Source organism: Anabrus simplex, chromosome 1, assembly GCF_040414725.1.
Source record: "Anabrus simplex isolate iqAnaSimp1 chromosome 1, ASM4041472v1, whole genome shotgun sequence".
Lineage (NCBI taxonomy): Eukaryota > Metazoa > Arthropoda > Insecta > Orthoptera > Tettigoniidae > Anabrus > Anabrus simplex.
Genome location: NC_090265.1, coordinates 350,571,883 through 350,595,675, shown reverse-complemented (window position 1 = coordinate 350,595,675; position 23,793 = coordinate 350,571,883). Strand labels below are relative to the sequence as shown.

At 37.8% G+C, this 23,793-nt stretch overlaps 1 protein-coding gene across 5 annotated transcripts in view; it reads left to right on the top strand.

Moving 5' to 3' along the window:
* The window catches only part of LOC136856783 (interleukin-1 receptor-associated kinase 1-binding protein 1), a 70,388-nt gene that overhangs the window by 14,092 nt on the left and 32,503 nt on the right, over positions 1 to 23,793 (top strand). The window contains exon 4 of one of the 5 annotated variants that reach the window (XM_067134893.2): positions 2,989 to 3,176. The exons of the other annotated variants lie outside the window; for them this stretch is intronic. The gene's annotated coding sequence lies outside the window, so the exon portion shown is untranslated. Of the gene's footprint in view, positions 1 to 2,988; positions 3,177 to 23,793 lie in introns of those variants that run through there. 5 annotated transcript variants of the gene reach the window in all.

Genomic DNA, 23,793 nt, shown 5'->3' with positions numbered 1-23,793 from the left:
TGTCTCTCTCAACATTTCTAACATGAGCATCATTGTTGCAGAAACTATAAGGATTAACTTGCTTTCATGTGTACAAACCCAGCAGGACCAAAATAATTACAATGATACATTCATTCAGTCAATCAATCAGTTGCCACTGATCTGTATTTAGGGCTGTCGTTCAGGTGGCAGATGTCCTATTAGTTGTTTACCTAGTCTTTTCTGAAATAGTTTCAAAGAAGTTGGAAATTTATCGAACATCTTCCTTGGTGAGTTATTCCAGACCATAATTCCTCTTTCTATAAATAAGTATTTGTCCTAATTTCTCCTCTTGAATTCCAACTTTATTTCTGTAATAGGATCTTTCTTACTTTTAAAAACTCCATTCAAGCTTATTCGTCTGTATCAGTGTCATTCCACTGACAGATTGGAACATACCGATTATATGATATGGATATAGATTCCCTTAGGGAACCTGAATTATTTGTCCCAAATGAGAAAATTTATAATAGCTACCAATATAATGGGCCCGTTATTAGACATTATACATTTTCAGGCTAACTCATTCCTGTTGCCAGCGTTTCGCCCCAGTGTGTTAATTTGGGCACGTCAGTTGGTAAATAACACACCTACCACTAACACCTGATATAACATACGAAGGTTGGAACTTAAATAGTGGCAACTATTTATTTACAACATATACAAAAGAGTTACATGTTAGCAAACTTTACTGTCCTTCAGTGTAGTCACCAGCTTTGTGTATAACCCGTTGCCAGCGATGTGGAAGTCATAGTATACCTTTAGGAGAGCCTGTTCTGTTGATGGTGCGAATGGAGCGATCTACTGCCTGTTGAATCTCTGCAACAGTTCTGAGCTCACGAATCGTCTGGTTTCGATCACTGTCCGATAATGCGGCAAGAGCATGCGCTTATTCTTCACTGACGCTCGTAGGACGACCTGCCCGATGAATGTCCGCTACAGTTTGCCGACCACCGTTGAAGGCTTTGACCCAACGTGCCACTGTTCTGTAAGGCAATGCAGATTCCCCGCAAGCCTCTTGAAGATCTTGATGACACTGTTGTGCTGTACGACCTCTGGCACATTCAATCTTGATCCAACTCCATTGTTCCTGTTTGGAAAACATAGTGACGTTACGTTAGACCGCTAGTTCACAAGTGACTGTGTTTCTCTCACTTGTGCGCACGCAGATGATGTGGGAAGGGCGAGTCCATTTGCTCTGAGTTAAGGTAGATATGTAACCAACGTGTGCTATCAGCGACAATGTTAGATTACGTTGCATAGCGTCTCCACAGCAGTGTTACCACTATTTAAGTTCCAACCCTCGTCAATTGGATTACTTGGGTCATAATGCGTACTGGTAAGGATATTATTTTCACATAACAATTGTTTGCTTAATTGAAAAGCTATTTTAGAGCACATATCCCATTCAAACATTACATCTGTTCATAGCAGTTGATATATTGGTTGTAACTGTGCACTCAAATTTGGTACAAATCTTTTCGTAACATTTGAACATTCCCAAATAAGACTTCAGCTGTGTAATATTAGTTGGTTCTGGACATTCCTATATGGCTACCAGTAATTGGCAGAGTACAAGAAAATAGTAGCTGAGGTGGATTACAGTTACCTGAGAAATATCTTGCTCAGTTACAGTTACAAATTACTTTTTTCAACAAGTAATCAATAAAATTGCAGTATTGATTACTTCACAGAACGGCTGTTTTAAGAAGACCATTGACATTCTTTTCTGCAGGGGGCTGCAATGATACCAAAGTTTCCAAAGATTATGTACCGTATATATCTTAATTTTGTTTGTGGATTGTTTATTTTTTCTCCATAGAGATAATAAGTGGCTATCATCACTAAGTGAGACTGAGAACGATACTTTGGAACTTCCTAAATTATGTTTCCCAGAATTATTATTTTAGTGACTTTTAGAATTTTAAATAATTTGTAATATCTGTCTGTCTGTCTGTCTGTCTGTCTGTCTGTCTGTCTGTCTGTCTGTCTGTCTGTCTGTCAGTCTGTCTGTTAGGTCATCAGCCGAGAGGCTGGTTGGATCCTCAAATAGCACCACCAAAGGTTATGCGGTTATAAGGAAACCCCAAAAACCAATGGCAGCACCAAAATGAGGCATACTAGGCAAGATGAGGAGTGAGGTAGTTTGCCATTGCTTTCCTCACTGGGTCAGAAAGTACTATTGCAGCACAACTGACCCTATGAGCAGCACCTTTCATAACACTCAGATGCACTAGTCATGCTCTGAATGTCATTACTCAGCACTACCCATACCCCAGCAACTTCCATATTGTCACAGCCATGGATGTTGACTGGGACTTCGGTGGAAGCTACACTTTACTCTGGCCTGTGCCAAGAGATGGATGCAAAAGTACTGTATCCATCAAGAAATGACAGCAGGCAGAATTTGTAATATACTTTACAAAATAAATGGTTCTTGAAATTCTCATTGCTAAATAAAAATATATATTTGCATTTACTTCTTGAAATATAATTGTAATCATTATATCCTAGTATTAGATATAAGATGCATGGAAGCAGAAATGGAAGAAAAAATTATGTGATGATGAAGATAACTTTTCGGTTCTACTACATTAGAACCAGTAGCTCACCAGTGCTGGAAAGAGATAAGAAAGCACTTCATCTAGCACTGGTGAAGCTACTGGTTCTGCTGTAGTAGAACTGAAAAAGTTATCACATAATTTTTTCAATGCTATATATCTATTCCTAGAATGTAACAATTACAATTATATTTCAGTAAGTAAATTGCAAGTAAAAATATCAATTACAAGTAATTGGATTACTTTTACTCACATCCCAACTATTATGGCACCTTTCTATCCATATATGACCTTAGTATTCAACTGATTTTTCTTTAATTTGCTCTTACCTATATTAATGCATATGTTGAGCTGTTCTAGTCTAATGCTTGAAGTAAATTATGCTTACAATCCTGTAAATTTGTTCCAGAAACAATTAAATCATCCAGGTAACTGCAAACTTTAGGAAGCCCTTTCAAAATACTGTCCATATTACAGACTGAAAAATTCCCTGTGCACTGGTAACACCGAATGGGAGATGATTAATTGCAAATAACCCTCTGAGTATCTACCATTCACTTTTTTTTCTTACTATCTGATAATTTTGATGACATGTAAGCTATGGATAAATCTAACCTTGTCGCAGGTACGACATCGTAATTCGTGTAAAAACTTCAATTATTGTGTTTAATATATTTTAAGTATAGTTTATTTAATGCTAAATTATCTTTTATTAAATGTTATATATGAGTAATATACCGGTATGATTTCCTTGTAAATATGTAGTATAGAATTGTATAACCTCAAATACGTATTGTGTATAAGGTTAACCTCTAAATCTATAGAGTCGAAAGCGGTAGAAAATTCCATAATGTTCGTATGTTAGACTTATTGTACTATAATTTGGTATAAATGAAGGGTTCTGCAAACTTACTGTAAGGTTTTATTATCCAGATACATGTAGAGACATTACGAATGTTGTAGATATTTCCATGTACATTTGTAAATATTAGAGGAAAGTTCGAGTACCCATTAGACTAGCTGGTCGATCGATGTTTCGAGCGTGTTCCATTAGAGTGTTGTAAGAACTCTTCCAGAAGTCGATCATTCTAGATGGTTGATCGAACAGCTGTCAGTCAGTGAAGTGAGTTCTTAGGACTCAGGCAAGTGATGGACTGGGAGTGACTGTTGGGCTCCGAGGTGGAGTCTGAGTATTGGACTCGAGTGAGTGAGGCTGTGAATTCAAGAGAGTGCATGTTATAATGCGCGAGTCAGTGTTGTTGATATCTGTACTGGTCAAAATCGACGTCAGGGTAATCCGCTATTGAGTGTTGTATATAGTATCATTTGCGACTGTGTATAATTGTGTGTTGTGACGTACAGTGTAAATAAAGTAATATATGTAAGGAAACGAACGTGTTCTCCTGTGCTATTTATTTACATAAAATAAAATCGCAACGTAGAACGATAACCTGCAAAAAGTCCCGCAAATTAGAAATATCAGCTAAACGAGGAAGTGGATACCTGTCATGTACTCTACTCTGAGTTACTGTATTCTTATAATCATTGCATTTTATTTATTTAATTATGTTAGAAACATAATATATGAAAGCAAAGATATTAAAATAAAATACCATATACGCGAATAATTCCCGCATATTTTGAAAAAAAAATTGAGGCACGAAGTTGGGGTGCAGGTTTTATTTGCGCCAATGTTGGCAACACGCTCCTGACTCACCTTGTTTTCCATATTGGATGTACAGTTATGCTTTGTGTAACCGCAGATGGAAGAAAACTGCCCCCATATGTCATATTTAAGTGGAAAGCAATTCAGACTTTTAATTTAAAACTGCCTTTACTTTTAAAAAATAGTACTATACACAGTAATTTAAATTCAAAATTTCTCCGTGTCATGATAGAATGCATCTTGTGGAACGTAGAGGGGTAGTTTTCCACACTTTCACTCACTTCGGTGTGTTGACAGTTTGTTTCATAGCTGCTAAGTTCAAGTGAAATCGTAATTCTTTTGTATTCCGAGTTTTAAGGAACGCCCCAGTATCATGTAACAGTCAGTGTGCGAAGAAGCAGAATCCACGAACACTGGCGATTCACTTTGACGATGCCGACATTTGACGAAAAAGCGTGGCTCATAATTATAATCAATTCGTACACAACAAACAATATTGTCAATGCCAATGAAACTGAATTTTTTTTATGCCTAGCCCAAACTGACTTTTTAAAAGGAAATGGGGTCACTGTACTGTGTTGGAATGCAGACGGAACTGAAAGACATCCTCCCCTCATCATAGGAAAGTTCGATAAGCCACGATGTTTTAAGGGCATTGGATACTTTCCATGCAAATACGAGGCATCTAAAAATGCATACAGTACAGTAATCCAGTGAATAAAGTACTTGCACAGGGGAGCCAGCATAGACTACTTGTCTTTAATTTCTTTCGTTGCATGAGGTTATGTTTGTCGATGAGTTATCCAAGTGCATTATTTTAATACTGTCAATGCACCTTGTTGGATACATTTTGGAAATAGTTCTTTTCCATTGCATTCTAAAGGTTTAAAGTGTGAATCAATGTTAGTTGCATATTAACGGATCTTAGAATATTTTTTTTTCGTCGCCATAAGACCTATCTGTGTCGGTGTGACGTAAAGCCACTAGCAAACAAAGAAAACAAAAAACAAAAGAATATTTTTTGACGCGGCAAGGGTTGGCATTTCTGAGGTACAAGTTGGCGGTTAATTTGAAGTCCGATTTCTGCATCCCAACGACATTGAATTAATGAGGTTTTACCATATCGCAAAACTAACATCCGAGTTTGCCGGTGTGTGTTTTTCAACTGTTTACATTGCACGAAAAAGAATTATCTACCCCTGGCCGTGTTAATATCCGTGTAAAGAAAAGACCGTTTGTGAAAAGTGTTTTAGGCATGGTGTGTAACAAATTTGTAAGTAATTTAGGAGAGGATAATAGTGATGCAAGAGACTACTAATTTTTCGATCTACAGGGAATCGAGCCTACTGCAAGTTCAGATTAATGAAATACCTAGACCTACTTGATAATCTTCGTGGCAAATATATTTTATAGCAGCGATAGTGTATTTCTCAAACATGTTCAGGCAAAGCAGCTACATACGTAAATTTACACGTTCATATTTGCGTAAAGACCACGTGGATCTCTCGGAGTGATACGAAATGTTTGTTTATGCCTACATTACTCTTTCAATGGAAGGGATTTTAGTTCAATTAAAAATAGGAGAGGATTTCCACCAATCAATACTTATTTATTGTATATATTAAACTACAGGACCGGTTTCGACCTCATATTCAAGGTCATCTTCAGCTGAACCATATATACATATTAATATAATGAAGCTTTGATTAAGATTGTGGTGTTGAAGGAATGCCATATGATGATGATGTACATTTAGTTACATACAAATGGGGCACGTCTTAGCGTGAGCTGGCGTATATGTCATTCTGTGCAATATTGCAACTGTATGTCTAAAATGTTGAAGGTCTTAAAACTAGTGTATAAAACACGTCTTTTCCTAAACTAACTTATATATATGTACAAGATAAAAACAATACATAAAAACACTTCATGTACATGAACATTCGTTCTTGCTTGGTGGTCAATACATCGACTAACTTCCGTATTTAAGTCTTATTCACAGTTGTACACTTCAGCTGCTATTCATAGAGTTTGTAAAATTGCATGGATAAAAGTTTTGTCTTCCTGTGCGTATGTGAGATAAAACACTTTCAATTTAAAAAGGGTGCCAAATGTATGGATGAAATTCAAGTAAAATATGTTCAGCTCTGCTGTGTGTGTTGCCCTTTTATAAGAACCAGTTCATGTTTACTTATTGGCGTCCGTAAATTTGGGTGACATTGGTTTCAAAGTAGTGGCTCCTTTCCCATTTGTAGCTGTGCAATGATGTTATGTTTATTGTTGTTGGTGTAGCTGAGTTGTGTTTGACATGTACATTACAAGCTCACATGTCAAACACAACTCAGCTACACCAACAACAATAAACATAACATCATTGCACAGCTACAAATGGGAAAGGAGCCACTACTTTGAAACCAATGTCACCCAAATTTACGGACGCCAATAAGTAAACATGAACTGGTTCTTATAAAAGGGCAACACACACAGCAGAGCTGAACATATTTTACTTGAATTTCATCCATACATTTGGCACCCTTTTTAAATTGAAAGTGTTTTATCTCACATACGCACAGGAAGACAAAACTTTTATCCATGCAATTTTACAAACTCTATGAATAGCAGCTGAAGTGTACAACTGTGAATAAGACTTAAATACGGAAGTTAGTCGATGTATTGACCACCAAGCAAGAACGAATGTTCATGTACATGAAGTGTTTTTATGTATTGTTTTTATCTTGTACATATATATAAGTTAGTTTAGGAAAAGACGTGTTTTATACACTAGTTTTAAGACCTTCAACATTTTAGACATACAGTTGCAATATTGCACAGAATGACATATACGCCAGCTCACGCTAAGACGTGCCCCATTTGTATGTAACTAAATGTACATCATCATCATATGGCATTCCTTCAACACCACAATCTTAATCAAAGCTTCATTATATTAATATGTATATATGGTTCAGCTGAAGATGACCTTGAATATGAGGTCGAAACCGGTCCTGTAGTTTAATATATACAATAAATAAGTATTGATTGGTGGAAATCCTCTCCTATTTTTAATTGTGCAATTGTCAATATGGAAATGAAGATTATAGATTACGAATTTTAGTTCATTTATTTTCTTCAAAATGAGCCTTCCTAAAATTAGGGTGCAGGGATTATTCAGCGGCGGGGATTATTCATGTAAATACGGTACATCCAAAAACTGGTACAGGTAGACCTCGTTATACGCGATAGTTACGTTCCGCGGAATTGCCGCGGATACCGAATTCGCGTAAATCGAGAGTAATTTCATATGTAAAATATAGGGTTAGGTTTCCGTTTACTCACATATTAAGTAAAATGGCAGAGATTTTTAGTATTTTTACCAAAAATAACCATTATCATGTTTATGAAATGCATTTTAATGCAAACTTTATACACTTAAAAGTTTAACACTGAAAAACACAATAATAAACTATACTCTACCTACAACTTCTTAGCTTTAGTTTGAATAGCAGCTCCAGAGAGAGGCACGTGTTGTTGGTTGTGATGCTGAATCCAAACCATTCTTCCCATCGCTTCCGAGCGAGACTTGGTCACAGTAGTCACACTTAAGTTAGTAGATGATTGAGCAGTTTTTGGAATTAATTCCGCATTGTCACGAATTGTTCTCACAGTGGACTCACTAAGTCCCGAAGCTTGCTAAATGTCAACAATACGCTCAACTTTCTCACAGTGATCAAAAACTTCTTTGTTTTTAAGGAATACGACTTTGGTACACGCTTCTTTCCTTCGACGGACACACTTCCTTTCCTTTTACGTGGCATATTAAGTACGAAACTTGTCAAGTGCAACTTCACAGCTCTACTGACCGGAACTGACGATTCACGTCTCGACAAACACGACAGAAGATGCGCGTAGATATGCGCTTGCCCCGTTTAACCCCGGCGCGCGACGTAGTGTACGTTACAGAGTTCAGCACGCATGTCTGTACCCGCCTTAAGGAATTACAGCTTCCCCATACTGTTAACAGATGATAGCACTAGGCTTAAAACCAAAATCGCGTATATGCAAAATCGCGGATAACGAATCCGCGTATAACGGGGTTTACCTGTACATACTACAAGCATATCATTTCTGGAAACTGGGTAATATCACATCATATGGCCCTACTCTACACATATAAAATTTAAATGTAATGTTGTTAGTATCTAGCCAATTCGCACGCATCCTTTGTGACATCAGTCAAGTTCCGAGGAGAACATAAAGTTGGGCACAACTTGTGAACAAGGAGATGGTTCATGCTCCTCACTGCATTCACATAGTGATAGGATTTTAATATTGAAACAATTTTCCTCAAGGAAAAAAAAAAAAAAAGGTATATCTTAGACGATGCCAGAAATAGAACTGTTGAGATTTTAAAGTGCTTTTTAAAGTAATTATTTTATTTTAAGGTTTTATGTGGTTCATGGTTCATGGTTCATGGTGTGGGTTACTGTAGTCACGTCCTAGTTCGTGAACCATGGGCAACGGCTGAGTGGCCTAGTAAGTAGTCCTGAGAGTCGGGATACCAGTTGTTACGGAATGGGAGTGGGCATCTCAGACATATTCTCAATCATGGCCTGCCTTATGCTTAGGCGGCTAGGGCTACACAATGCACCGGTGGTCCCTAACCCATTAGAGGAGAGGTCCTCAGTTGGACTACGTGTGAGTAGGGTAGCATCCTGCTTCATGAATTTACCGAGCTCAGAACATTTTAAGCAAGCCTCGGACCTATGGGAGTAATGGAGTCCCACTCCCATTTTACAGGCGAGGGACTCCTTGGAAACAACTTGGCGAACGAAATGGAATTCGATGGGGAGTTATCAATATTAATGGGGCTTATGGAAGAAAGACAGTATAACTGGCTGAGTCAGCAAAGAGGATGCATCGAGATGTGCTAGGAGTAAGTGATATTCGGGTAAGGGGAGATAACTAGGAATAGATAGGAGATTATAAAGTGTACTTGACGGGTGTTAAAAAGGGAAGGGCAGAGTCTGGGGTAGGGCTGTTCATCAGGAACACTATTTCATGCAGCATAGTTTCTGTTAGGCATGTAAACGGGTGATGATGTGGGTAGATTTGGCAGTTGGAGGAATTAGGATAAGAATTGTCTCGGTGTATTGACCATGTGAGGGTGCAGATGAGGATGAAATTGACAAGTTTTATGAAGCATTGAGTGACATCGTAGTCAGGGTCAAAACCAAGGATAGGATAGTGCTAATGGGTGATTTTCAATGCGAGAGTTGGAAATAGAACTGAAGGATATGAAAGGATGATTGGTAAATGTGGGGAAGGTATGGAAGCTAATAGGAATGGGAAGCTTTTGCTGGACTTGTTGTGCTGGTATAGGTTTAGCAGTTACGAATACATTCTTTAGGCATAAGGCTATTCACCGCTACACACGAGAGGCTAGAGGTACCAGATCCATAATAGACTATATTTTAACCGACTTCGAATTCAGGATGAAATAGACCAGTTATCTGATCTGCAGTTAACTAAGTATCTCTATGTCTAGGATAGAGAAAGTGAAATCTGTCTGCAAACGAATAAGGGTAGAAAATATCCAGGACGAGGAAGTTAGACAGAAGTACATGGATATAATTAGTGAGAAGTTCCGAACAGTGAACAGGTTCAGGATATAGAAAGTGAATGGGTGGTATACAGGGATGCTGTAGTAGTAACAGCAAGGGAATATCTAGGAACAACTATGTGTAAAGATGGAAAAAAGTGAAGATCTTGGTGGAATAATGAAGTGAGAGCAGCTTGCAAACGTAAAAAGAAGGCTTATCAAAAATGGCTCCAAACAAGGGCTGATGCTGACAAGGAATAGTAGTAGATGAATGAAACAGAGCGAAACAAATAGTTGTTGAATCCAAAAAGAAGTCGTGGGAAATTTTGGTAATAACCTGCAAAGGCTAGGTCAGGCAGCAGGGAAACCTTTCTGGACAGTAATAAAGAAAGGAAGGGAGGGAAAAAGGAAATGAACAGTGTTTTGGGTAATGCAGGTGAACTCATAATAGATCCCAGGGAATCACTGTGCAGGTGGAAGGAATATTTTGAAAATATTCTCAACGTAAAAGGCAATCTTCATGGTGGTGTCGCGAACAACGGAACTCATGTGGAGTTGGAAAATGGTGTCGGTGAAATTACGCTTGAGGAAGTGGAAGGGATAGTAAATAAACTCCATTGTCACAAAGCAGCAGGAATAGATAAAATTTGACCTGAAATGGTGAAGTGTAGTGGGAAGGCAGGGATAAAAGTGCTTCATAGAATAATAAGTTTAGCATGGAGTGTTGGTAAGGTAATTCCCAGATTGGTCAAAAGCAGTAATTGCACCTATCTATAAGCAAGGGAACTGGAAGGATTGCAATATCTATCGAGGTATCTCGTTGATTAGTATACCAGGCAAGGTATTCACTGGCATCTTGAAAGGGAGGGTGCGATCAGTGGTTGAGAGGAAGTTAGATGAAAACCAGTGTGGTTTCAGACCACAGAGGGGCTGTCAGAATCAGATTTTCAGTATGCACCAGGTAATTGAAAAATGCTACGAGAGGAATAGAGAGTTGTGTTTATGTTTCATAGATCTAGAGAAAGCATATGACAGTGTACCGAGGAAAAAGTTTTCACCATACTGGGGGACTGTGGGTTAGAGGATAGATTATTAAAATCAATCAATGGCAATTATGTTGACAATTGGGCTGCAGTGACAATTGACGGTTGCACGAGTTCTTGGTTCAGGGTACTTACAGGGGTTAGATAAGGCTGTAATCTTTCACCTTACCCCCTGTGGGTGGGGGACGCAGATGAAAAATACACCCACGGTATCCCCCGCATGTCGTAAGAGGTGACTAAAAGGCGCCCCAGGGGGTCTCAACTTGGGTGGTTTAACGATCACGGGGCCCTTAGCTGAGTCGTGGCATTGCTTCCACTTACTTGTGTCCGACTTCTCACTTTCTTCGATCCTATCCAACCTCCCTTGGTCAACTCTTGTTCTTTTCCGACCCCGGCGGTATTAGAGCATTTGAGGCCTAGGGAATCTTTCATTTTTTGAAGTGACGGATCCCTTCTTTTACTTCTTTTTCTCTCTCTACCCCCTGTGGGTGAGGGTCGCAGACGAAGAATACATCCACAGTTTCCCCTGCCTGTCGTAAGAGGTGACTAAAAGGGACGACCAAGGAATGATTGAATTAAAACCATAAAATTACTTGTGGTTAGTACCATCACATGGGGACAGCCGTGGGTCGCCTTTACTTGCGACTAGTACCACTATGTTAGGTACACAATAGGTTTGTGATTAGTAGCAACAGTGAGTGGTTCACTGTGGGTTTCCAGTACCTGTTATTAGTACCACTATATCAATACATTTATTTACATACTATCATTCACAGTACCGGTTTCGACCCTTTAAGGGTCATCCTCAGCTGACAATTACAAATATAGTTCTTATACTGAGTAAGGGACCCAAACATAATTGGGGAAACAATTCAGTCTTTCAAAATATCACTACAGTCATTACAGAAACTGAAAACGCCGTAAATAAAATACCTCATGAACAATGCGATGAAATTAGATACGAAATTAGGAAAAGATTACCACAGTATATTAACGAAATCAGTAAGGAGAACAGCAACCAAGGTACCAAGAACAATATACAGATTAAAAAACTCAAAAACAAAATCAAACAGAACAATTTACTAATAACTAAAGCAGATAAAGGCAACACAAAACTGTCATCATGGACAAAGACGAGTACATAGCCAAAACCAAAATCTGTTTCCAAGATGAAACTTTTCAAATCAAAAGTAAAGACCCTACTAACAGCATCCAAAGAAATCTAAAAACATTACTAAAAAAAACACCCATTTTCTTCTAAACGAACAAGAAACTGCAAAACTCATTACAATGAACCCAGGACTACCAACCGCTAGAGCATACCCGAAAATTCATAAGGACAACGTCCCGATGAGACCTATAATAAACTACAGACCGAGTCCAACTTACAAACTGTCACAATTTACCCAAACATTCCTCAAAAAACACTACGTATTTTTAGCCAAAAAATCAATATGAAATTCAATAGAATTCTGCAACACTACAAAAGAAATAAAAATAGAACAACACCATAGACTAGCATCATATGACATAATAAACATATACCCGAATATACCCACGCAAAAAAACATAAAAATAATGGAATCTAATCTCAAAAACCACAGCAAACTCAGTACCCTAGAAATAGAAGAGTTCATAAAATTACTCCATTTTGCTATCAATAACAATTATTTTAAATTTCATGACACCATATATCACCAGCAAGGTTTACCAATGGGATCCCCAACATCAGGTATATTAGCTGACATCTATATAGACTATATAGAACATCAAGAAATCAAAAAAAAAATAGACAAGATTCTTTTCTGGTGTAGATTTGTTGATGATGTATTTGTCATAATAGATACACTAATGAAACCAGAATTTTAGAACAATTAAATGAAAGAGATCCGCATATAAAATTCACCATGGAAACAGAAAATAATCACACCATAAACTACCTAGACATATCTATAACCAGGCACGATAATCATCTAACATACAAAATGTACAGAAAGCCCACACATACATCCAACACAATAAACATAGATTCCACCCACCATAACGCACACAAGAAAGCAGCATACTATAGTATGATATATAGAGCCTTTAATATACCACTAACAAAGGAAGAACTAAACAAAGAATTCAACTTGATCCATGAAATAGCCAGACAGAACGGATATAAAAAGAAATGATCAACAAAATCATATACAAAATAAAAAATCAACCCAAATCCAAATTAATCAGAACTGAAAAAACCAAGAAAGATTGCATACTGTTCACCTACAACACCAATATATATACCATAACGAACATCTTCAAGAAACGAGGCCTAAAAATAGCTTATAAAACTACATACAGTAATGCCAGCATCCTACATAATTCCAAATCCATTAACAATAAAAATCAATATAGCCACTCAGGAGTCTATCGCATGAAATGTAATGACTGTGAAGCCAGTTACATTGGACATACTGGGAGGAACTTCCAGATACGTTACAATGAGCATATCAATGCAATAAAACATAGACATTTTTCAGCCATAGGACAACATATCGAAGATTACAAACACAAATTTACAAATATTGAAAATGACATGCAAATACTAAGTACTAACCCCAAGAGCCCCTTACTCAGTATAATGGAAGAATTTTATATAAATCTAGATCAATATGTCAACCCAAACTTTAATTTGAACGAAATTACAGAAAAAACCAACATTCATTTTGATGCCGTCATCCCCCTTCTAAAAAACAATTACCTAAAAAGAGTTAAGAAGCAACACCCCCAGAGACACCCCCCACTCCAGTCTCACTCCCCCAGTAGCCGCTCCCTCTACCCCTTCAGACTTCCCCTCTGCAGCCACAAGCAGCAGCTCTAGACAAACACGCAACAGTACTCGACGTGCTGCCGTGTAATGCACAACAGTGTCAACATACAGAGTAAGTACAACACACACTCTTACACCTCTAACAAAAAACCTAATAGACGCAACTTCTCACACACTTCGTTTTCTACTTACAGATAAATACGGCCTACAACATAAAAGGAAGAAGCCTTCACGCTATCTTTCAAAATCAAGATATTAAGTATTGTAAAACAAATTGACACTTGATAATATTATACAACACCAAATTAAGGAGCACGTCGCAAAAACAATTTTTATTGTTACTATCAACTCGGCATTGGTTTATATTATGAGTCTTGTACATATATATTGAATATGCCTCAAATTGAATGCTAGACAGCTACCCAATTCTTCAAAACAGTGTCCAAGTCACTTCAAGACGCCCATACTACCAGCAGAAGAACACGGTGAAACAAACAATATAGTTATTACAAGAATAAACCCTCGAAATGTTTTAACCAATTAGCCATATGTTTTAACGCAAAATACCGGGCGAGTTGGCCGTGCACGTAGAGGCGCGCGGCTGTGAGCTTGCATCCGGGAGATAGTAGGTTCGAATCCCACTATCGGCAGCCCTGAAAATGGTTTTCCGTGGTTTCCCATTTTCACACCAGGCAAATGCTGGGGCTGTACCTTAATTAAGGCCACGGCTGCTTCCTTCCAACTCCTAAGCCTTTCCTATCCCATCGTCGCCATAAGACCTATCTGTGTCGGTGCGACGTAAAGCCCCTAGCAAAAAATTAACGCAAAATAGTGGACACTTCAAGAATACTACTATCAGTGCGTACATAGCATTGCAAGTTTTAATTTTTACGCTGATCAAAACAACAAAAATATTTGCAAATGACATGTCCTTTTATACTACGTAACCCTTTTACAATCCAAGAAGAGAGGACTTATTTTACTATTTTAATTGTATCATTTGTTTTAGACAGTCTGTTGAATTGGACAATTGTCACGAATGTACAACATTTTCCACTGTGATGTTTTAAGAACTATATTTATAATTGTCAGCTGAGGATGACCCTTAAAGGGTCGAAACCGGTACTGTGAATGATAGTATGTAAATAAATGTATTGATAAGGTGGAGGCTTCAGTATCAATCTTATGTTGTAGTACCACTATATGCGGTACATAACAGGCTTACATTGCCTGTGATTTGTACCATTAAGTGAGAAACACCACGGGTCTGGGCATTGCTGTGATTAATACCACTATATGAACGACACTGTTCGACACTGTTGGTGTGCGTTGCCTGTGATATGTACCCGCTATGTGAGGAACACCACGGGATAGTACGAGTTCCTGTGATTAGTACACCCATGTGAGGTGCACCCTGGGTTCGCTTTGCCTACAAGTGGCACCATTATGTGAGAAACACCATAGGTCTGCGTTACCTGTACGACGTACAAACTTGTGAGTAGTACCATAATATTTGGAACACCGTGAGTTTACGCTGCCTTTGATTAGTACCGCAACTTGAGAAGTACCATGGTTCTACTTACTAGCGATAAATGCCATTATGAGAGACCGTTGACGTGGATATTGAACACCTTTAGACAATGAGCATCATCGATTCAGGATTGTTCTTTGGAAATAGTCCCTCGGTCAGTCATATAGTTTCTGGGAACACCACGGGTCTGGGCATTGCCTGTGATTAATACCACTATATGAGCGACACTGTTGATGTGCGTTGCCTGTGATATGTACCCACTATGTGAGGAACACCACGGGATAGTATGAGTCCCTGTGATTAGTACACCCATGTGAGGTGCACCATTGTGGGTCGGATTCACTGATTGTTTTAAATTCATATTCATCCATTCATTATTCATCATTGCGTTTTGAATTCTGGTCAGTGGATGAATTTTGGACTTTAAAATTTTCATTGCATTTCATCTCATTTTGTACCATTAGGGGCCGATAACCTAGATGTTAGGCCCCTTTAAACAACAAGCATCATCATCATCATCATCATCATCAATCTTTCACCTTTGTTGTTCGTAGTTTACATGGATCATCTGCTGAAAGGTATAAAGTGGCAGGGAGGGATTGAGTTAGGTGGAAATGTAGTAAGCTGTCTGGTCTATACTGACAACTTGGTCTTAATGGCAGATTGTGCTGAAAGGCTGCAGTCTAATACCTTGCAACTTGAAAATAGGTGTAATGAGTGTGGTATAAAAATTAGCCTTTCGAAGACTAAATTGATATCGGTAGGTAAGAAATTTAACAGAATTGATGTCAGATTGGTGATACAAAGCTGGAACGGGTAGATAATTTCAAGTATTTAGGATGTGTGTTCTCCCAGGATGGTAATATAGCAAGCGAGATTGAATCAAGTGCAGTAAAGCTAATGCAGTGAGCTTGCAGTTGCGATCAACAGTATTCTGTAAGAAGGAAATCAGCTCCCGGATGAAACTATCTTTACATCAGTCTGCTTTCAGACCAACTTTGCTTTATGGGAGTGAAAGCTAGGTGGACTCAGGATATCTTATTCATAAGTTAGAAGTAACAGACATGAAAGTAGCGAGAATGATTGCTGGTACAAACAGGTGGGAACAATTGCAGGAGGGTACTCGGATTGAGGGAATAAAAGTTAAGTTTAAGCTGTACGCATAAACAGGCTTCTGTGGTGGATTCATGTGAGGCGAATGGAGGAGGATAGGTTACCTAGGAGAATAATGGACTTATGGAGAGTAAGAGAAGTAGAGGGAGACCAAGACAACAATGGTTAGACTCAGTTTCTAACGATTTAAAGATAAGAGGTATAGAACTATATGAGGCCACAGCACTAGTTGCAAATAGAGGATTGTGGCCATAGAGTTAGTAAATGAAACACTAGAGGTAGCATTGGCGCTGCAGTCGCGAAGTTGAATGAGCTGGATTGTTTGGCACTGTCACTACTGACGCTTCCCGATAAATTGAAGTGTATACTTCTTTGAAGGAAAATGTCAGCCTCCTGTGCAGCTTATGGCTGCATAAAGAGGTTCACAAAAGGCCATAGCATATCATTTCACAGGTATTTTCCTTGAAATTCATTTCTGTACGTATAAAATAATACTTTGCATTACACTCATTGTCATGTGAATTGGCCTACTTGGGCTGACTTCGCGACTGATTCCCCTGTCGGCGTGAATGAGATTCTTTGGTTCTTACCTTGAAGACTGAAATTAATGTTTTACGAAATATAAGGGATAACATTTTCCTTTCACTGAATGGCCATGTGCATGATACCGAGCGAGTGGCTGCAGGCTTTAGGTCACGTAGCTGTCAGTTTACATTCAGGACATAGTGGGTTTGAACCCCACTGTCGGCAGCCCTGAAGATTGTTTCCAATTCTCACACCAGGCAAATGCTGGAGCTGTACCTTAATTAAGGCCACAGTCGTTTTCTTCCCACTCCTAGCCCCTTCCTGTCCTATAGTCATCATAAGACCTATGTGTTAGGCATAGATATAAAGGATAATTTAATAAAAAACCACCTATTCAATACTTTCCACGTTTAATGTGGTTATTATCTACATGATTTTATGTAGACTTACAGTATTTAGATCAGGTACATGTTTCACCCATTATTTTGGGCATCTTCAGCCTGTATACAACCTTTAGGTCAAGGTTTGGGACCTTTTTAACCAATATAAACATACCAATATATACAATATATACAAACATTAATGAACTCTTAAGACGGGTAACATAAGTTAATACAGTTAAGTTTTTTGGTCCTAATCTATCTAATTTGAAAAATGTCCAAAACTAAAATGGATTTTCCTTTTGGTAAAGAGGATTACATACCAGGGTTTATGTGACCCCTATATCGAATCATGTTCTTGACGTACCGTGTCTGTTGACAGGATGTGTCGTCAACAACAAGTGGAGATTTGAACTGATTGTTGATTGTAGGTTGGTCAAGATTGAAAATATAAATTTAAATTAAATGTGTTTTAACTTGGCAGTTCTATTCTGGTTAACTTAAAAGGTTCAAAAATAAAATGAAATGGATCTTCTTTTTTTATCATAAGTCTTGAGAAAGGATGATATTAAAACTGGGGCTTATTTGACCCATGATTTTCATTTTCATGTTCTTGACGTAACTAATATTTAAATGTGTTGTCATGCACAAGTGGATTGTTATAGGTAGACTGGTCGAGAACGTTGTTGTGAATGAAACTGTTAGCGTCTTGACATTGGGTCTCATGTAACGTCAAGGAATTGACAAGAGTACAATATTAAGCTGTTTCTTAGTTTTCGGCTGCTGCTTAATTGAGAAGCAACATCCTAGACACTTGATACAGTCTTGTATGAATATTGTTCCCGTTGATGTGTTGCTTGGTCTTTGGGAGGGATCTTAAGAATATCTGTAATGAAGTAGAAAAGTAATATTGAATTAAAAATTTAGAGCACGTGTTGTGATAAAATGTGTTAAACTAACACCTCTTAACTGTAAAATGACTTAGTTGTTCAATTCATACTAGATGGACCTGTCTGTTCTGGCAGCGCCTGTCTTATCAACATTTCTACTCCTGGTGTTGTACTGGTGCGGTAATGGAGGGGCGGGGCATGGAGGGAGAGTGGGGGTAGGCTGGTCTATGGGCGTGTGTGCTATTGCTGGAGGGGAGTTTCTAGAAGCGATATGGGCGGGTTTAACTTTTGGCATGGTGGATGAAACATTTGAGTGTGGAGATTTAAAAAATTGAGGGATTTGTTTTGATTTGAATTCACGATATTAATTAATCTAGGTGTTAATTCGTACAAAGGATTTTTAATTTCATTGACATCGTTGAGATTTTTATTTTTATTGTAGGTTTGGTCTAAAAAGATGTGTAGATTTTCCAGTTCATTCATTAATTTCCCTTTACCTATGCTTCTAATGATGGTAAGATCTTTCTCTATGGATGTAAAGTGATGGCCCGTTTCTCTCATATGTTGGCTCATCGCTGAGTACTTATTGTGTTTTTGAGCGTTATAATATTCCAGATATCTCGTGTTAAAGCTCCGGCCAGTTTGACCGATATAAGAAAATTCACATTGTGTACATATTAGTTTATATATGCCGGACCTTGAATAATAGTTGCTATTGTGATTGACCTTGTTGTGGTTAAAAAGTATGTTTCGATTGGTGTTAACTGTCCTGAAGGCTATATTAATATTGTGCTTCTTTAAAGTATTTGCGATCTGATGGATGGCTGGGTTGTTATATGTAAATGTGGCGAAACTAGTTTATTTAGGTTTTTCTGGGACGAGATTAGTGGACAATTTAATTTTGATTTTATTAATCAAACGGTTGACCATATCTATTTTAAACCCATTGAGTTGAGCAAGATTCCTTATGTACTTCAGTTCAATTTAAATTTAGACCTATGTGTCGGTGTGACGTAAAGCAAATTGGTACAAAAAAGAAAATAAGGAAAGATGTGCATGATAGCCCGGAATTGTGGTCCGTTTGTCACTTTTTGTGTGTATTTATAGTAGGCCTATTAAAAGCTATTGAATATATTTTCTGTATATACAGTTTGTTGCTTTCCTTTCCTACAATACGTGTAGCAGTCCCCGTTCATACCTTACCACATTTTCCAATTTAGAGACTAGATGTGCAACACCGTGTGAACATCTGAGTCCTTTACTTTCGTCAATATTATTATTCCTTTAAATGTCACATAGGACTATATGCAAGCATAATGTATTATTGACTGAACGAGTTGGCGGTGCGGTTAGGGCCACGCAGCTGTAAGCTTGCTTTCGGGAAATGGGTTAAAACCCTACTCTAGGCAGCCCCGAAGATGGTTTTCTGTGGTTTCCCATTTTTACACCAGGCAAATGCTGGGACAGTACCTTAATTAAGCCCACGGACGCTTCCTTCCCTTTCCTAACCTATCATCGCCGTAAGGCCTATCTGTGTCGGTGCAATATAAATCAAATTGTAAAAAATATTGTACGTATTTCTTCAATTCTCTTCAATCATATAATTTACCACACTTCCTTTCCATTAACGGAAATCATTTTACAAGTTAAAATCTTAAAGCAAATCATATATTTCAGGAAAAGCTAAATAAAAACTCCATAATAGGCCGAAACCACAACCGAGTCTCATATTTTCACTTTAAATCACGTTTAGAAAACATCAACAGTAATAATAATAATACTAATAATACTAATAATAATAAAAACAATAATGGTGATGATGATAATAAAAATGGCTTTACGTCCCACTACATACTTGCACGGTTTTCGGAGACGCTGAGGTGTCAGAATTTTTTCCTATGGGAGTTCCTTCATGTGCCGCTAAATCTATATATTTACAAGAGGCTGACTTATTTGAGCACCTTCAAGTATCACTGGACTGAGCCAAGCTCGAACCTGCCAACTTGGACTCAGAAAGCTAGGGGCTAAACCGGCGATGATAATATTTTGTCTACTTTACCCCAAAATCTCGCCAACATTTTTAGGCCTAAAATCTCGCTCATCCGCTTCGTACGAGAGAGGACATTTTCGGTCGTTGGGCAGAATTATACCAAAATTCTGGTCATTTACACAAAAAATAGCGAAATATACGAGCCCTCCTTCTAAACGTATGTTGTTACAAGCCTTAATATGAACCGTAAATTGATTTTTGTTACTTAACTGCACCTGAACACCATCCTCTTTTATTACGCATTTAATCCTGTATTCATGCTTTTTGGGCTTTCTTTTTTACTGGAGAGAAGCATCACATGTATACTGTAGTATCTGAAAATATTGACATGTAAGAATTTTAAACCTTATGTATATCCACACAGTTTTAAAAGGCCCCGATTTACATTGATGAGTACGGCGGAATGAGCTTTTTGCCAAACAGCTGCGATTTCAACATACTCCGTTCGCTACACTGTTTCTCTCGTAGACGGTGGCGCCAATGCTACCTCTAGTGAATCGTTTACTAACTCTATGATTGTGGCGACATTTAGTAAATTCACAGAGGCTTGCAGACTCGCACGCTGAAAGGGGTAACGGTCTACCCATATAATGATGATGTATGTATGGATGTTTATGTGTTGTAAATTTAAGCATCTCCTTAGGGATTTTGTCATGTTTTTTTATTATCACTGAAGAAGAGAATAGATCTATTTCTTGAAACATGTACAATTGGTGGTATGAATTAAATTAGTAACCAGTATATACTAATTGTATAATCAGTTGTATCGACAGGCAGACCTTTATTAGCCCTGTTCCTCGCAGGTTGATAAATCATAAATACAACTCTTCATTCCTTGTGGGTGGGGCTGATCATTAGTATAGGTGTTAAAAAAGTAGAGGAGCTAGCACACCTCTTTGTGAAAGACCATTCTTCAATTCCCTCCATCTGCTGTGCTGGCCTTGAAATTCAACAAAAATCTTCTGTTCTGCAGAAAGCAGTCAATCATTTGAGAATTAGTTTGTAGTCCTTAGCTATTCTATACAGTTTACATTGCAGTAAACTATGGTATTGCATAATCTAAGAGAATCTTCTTCCATGCCCTTCTTTGATATCACTACAAGCAGAGATTCCCACTCACTGGATCTATCTTCAGTCCATAATCCATATTCAACTGAAGTAATAATTTTTGCTCACTAACTTTAAATATCATGCTGTAAGGTATGTTGTTTTATGTCTTATAAATTGGAACCACTGCTTCCTGTAAAGGAATATGTGCCACAAAATCATTAATACATGAAGACGAATCATGTGACAGAACTTTTGAAATTTGGGAGGTAGTGGGTTCGAACCCCACTGTCGGCAGCCCTGAATATAGTTTTCCATGGTTTTCTATTTTCATACCAGGTATATGCTGGGGCTGTACCTTAATTAAGGCCACGACTGCTTCCTTCCCACTCCTAGCCCTTTCCTATCCTATTGTCGCTATAAGACTTATCTGTATCAGTGCAATGTAAAGCAAATTGTAAAGAAGTTTTGTAAATCTGTTAGAATATCAGTAATCTCTGTTTCCTCTCTAACAAGGTTTACAGCAAATAAATTGTTTCCATTTTGTAAACAATATGTTCAGCTAATTCTGGCCCAGCAATGGAACAGGTAAACAGTTCTGAACAATAATGACTTTTAACAAGTATCGCTCACTTTATCTATTTAGCAGTTGCTTGACCTGTTACATTAAAAAAAATATTTGATGCAGTCGTTAAGGATATTTTACATTTTTATATTTTAACCAAATTTTTGAAATATTTTTGAAAAATGTGCTTCGCTAAGAGATGAAACTGAAGGTTAAGTCTAGTTGCACCAAAACATTTTGACGCACATCCTCGCTCTAAACTCGGCTTTCAAGTTTATCTTGCAGTGTGTCGTTTATAAACTTCCCAAAGTCACTTAATTCAACATTTAATTTATGTAGGTATTTTGTATTCGTACAATATCGTGACAGATGGTACGTGCAACTTTTATACAGTTATCTTGATTCTCATGTTACTAGAGAAATCTTTGATCCATTTGTCGAATTTGACAGTGGTCATCCATGCATTTCTGTTGTTCCTGTACACAACGTAAACCAATGGGTTAAAAGTTTAGTTACACCGAGATTCAGGAGACTTTTCACTCACTATCACCTCTCTTTTATCACTTCCCCTAGCATTAGTTCAAAACACAATGGTTATTCTGTCCTTGGATTTCTTGCAACCCCTTACAGTAGCTTTGACACTGTATTATCAGGTTGCATATGATAAAATAAAGCATTTTCATTGTCATTTTTAATGATTGCTGGAAGATTTTCGCTGCCCTCTTGTACAACCATCAGCTCAACTTCTGCTGTATGCTTCTCACATTTTACTGTTTTTTACCTGACAGAGATGTTTGATCAGTCCACTTAAATTTTTCAATTAGAATGTCCCCAACAATTCGTCTGCTTAACGTTTTCCCCCCGTAAGAATGAATAATCTTTTGCAATGTTCTGCTGAGTAGCAGGAGGATAACTGTTTTTATAAGCTTACAATTCCTGTTTCTCTCTTACACTTAATGTTGTTCGTTTATTCATTGTAGAAACTTGTGCATACAGGGCACATAAAACAGACATGACAAGTGCATAACAGGTCAAGGTGAGCTGCTGCCAAGCTCTTTACCCTCAGATTGCTTTGTTCAGGGTTCCAAAACTATTCTCAGAAACAGTCCACAATGATAAGCCATAAGAAAATTCACATTATATGCCATGATCATTCTTTCAGAGCAGGTACAGTGAATCCTTTGCACTACGCCACTCAAGATAATTATTTACTAATGAGGGTCAGTAGCATCCAGCCTGTTCACATTTCTACAGGATTAGGTAAATTCTCATTTCTACAGGATTAGGTAAATTCTCAGAGTTCCTGCCAATTATTTTAAATCAACAGTAGGCGATATATCGAGTACACTTTTAACATTGTATGGCAGTAGGTGGGGGTGGCATTATATTACTATGCTTCTTTCATCAGGAATATCTGTTTGTTGCTCATCGTCGGCAATAATTGAGGGTGGTAATATATCAGGGGTTAACTGTACCTTTCCTGATAACATTTGGTCAATTGAGATTGTCCTCTACAATCACATTATTTTTTTTTGTGTCATTTGCCATATAGCTAACTATCTTATCAGATAACTCTGCATCCTCATCACCCTTTCCAGTTCTGTACACCCCCAAAAACATCAAGTTGCCTGTTATCTTTAGAGGTGAACCGAGAATTTCATATTTCTTGTCCTTAACCTTTTTCATAGCTTACAAATTCTTCTATTGCCTATTATCTTTAGAGATGACCCTTATACCTAGAATTTCATATTTCTGGTCCTTAACCTTATTCATAGCTTAGAATTCTTCTTTAACCAGTATGAATACTCCCTCTCTTATCAAATTTATGTTGTCTGTATGATAAACACATTGCTACAGACACCACAGTAACACTGGCTATGGATTTCTTATACATACACACACACATTTTTGTAAACTCAAACTATGTAGGTAGTCATTAGGCACCAAGAATTGCTTTAAGTGCTGCAAAACATTTACCAGTAATATGCATCTA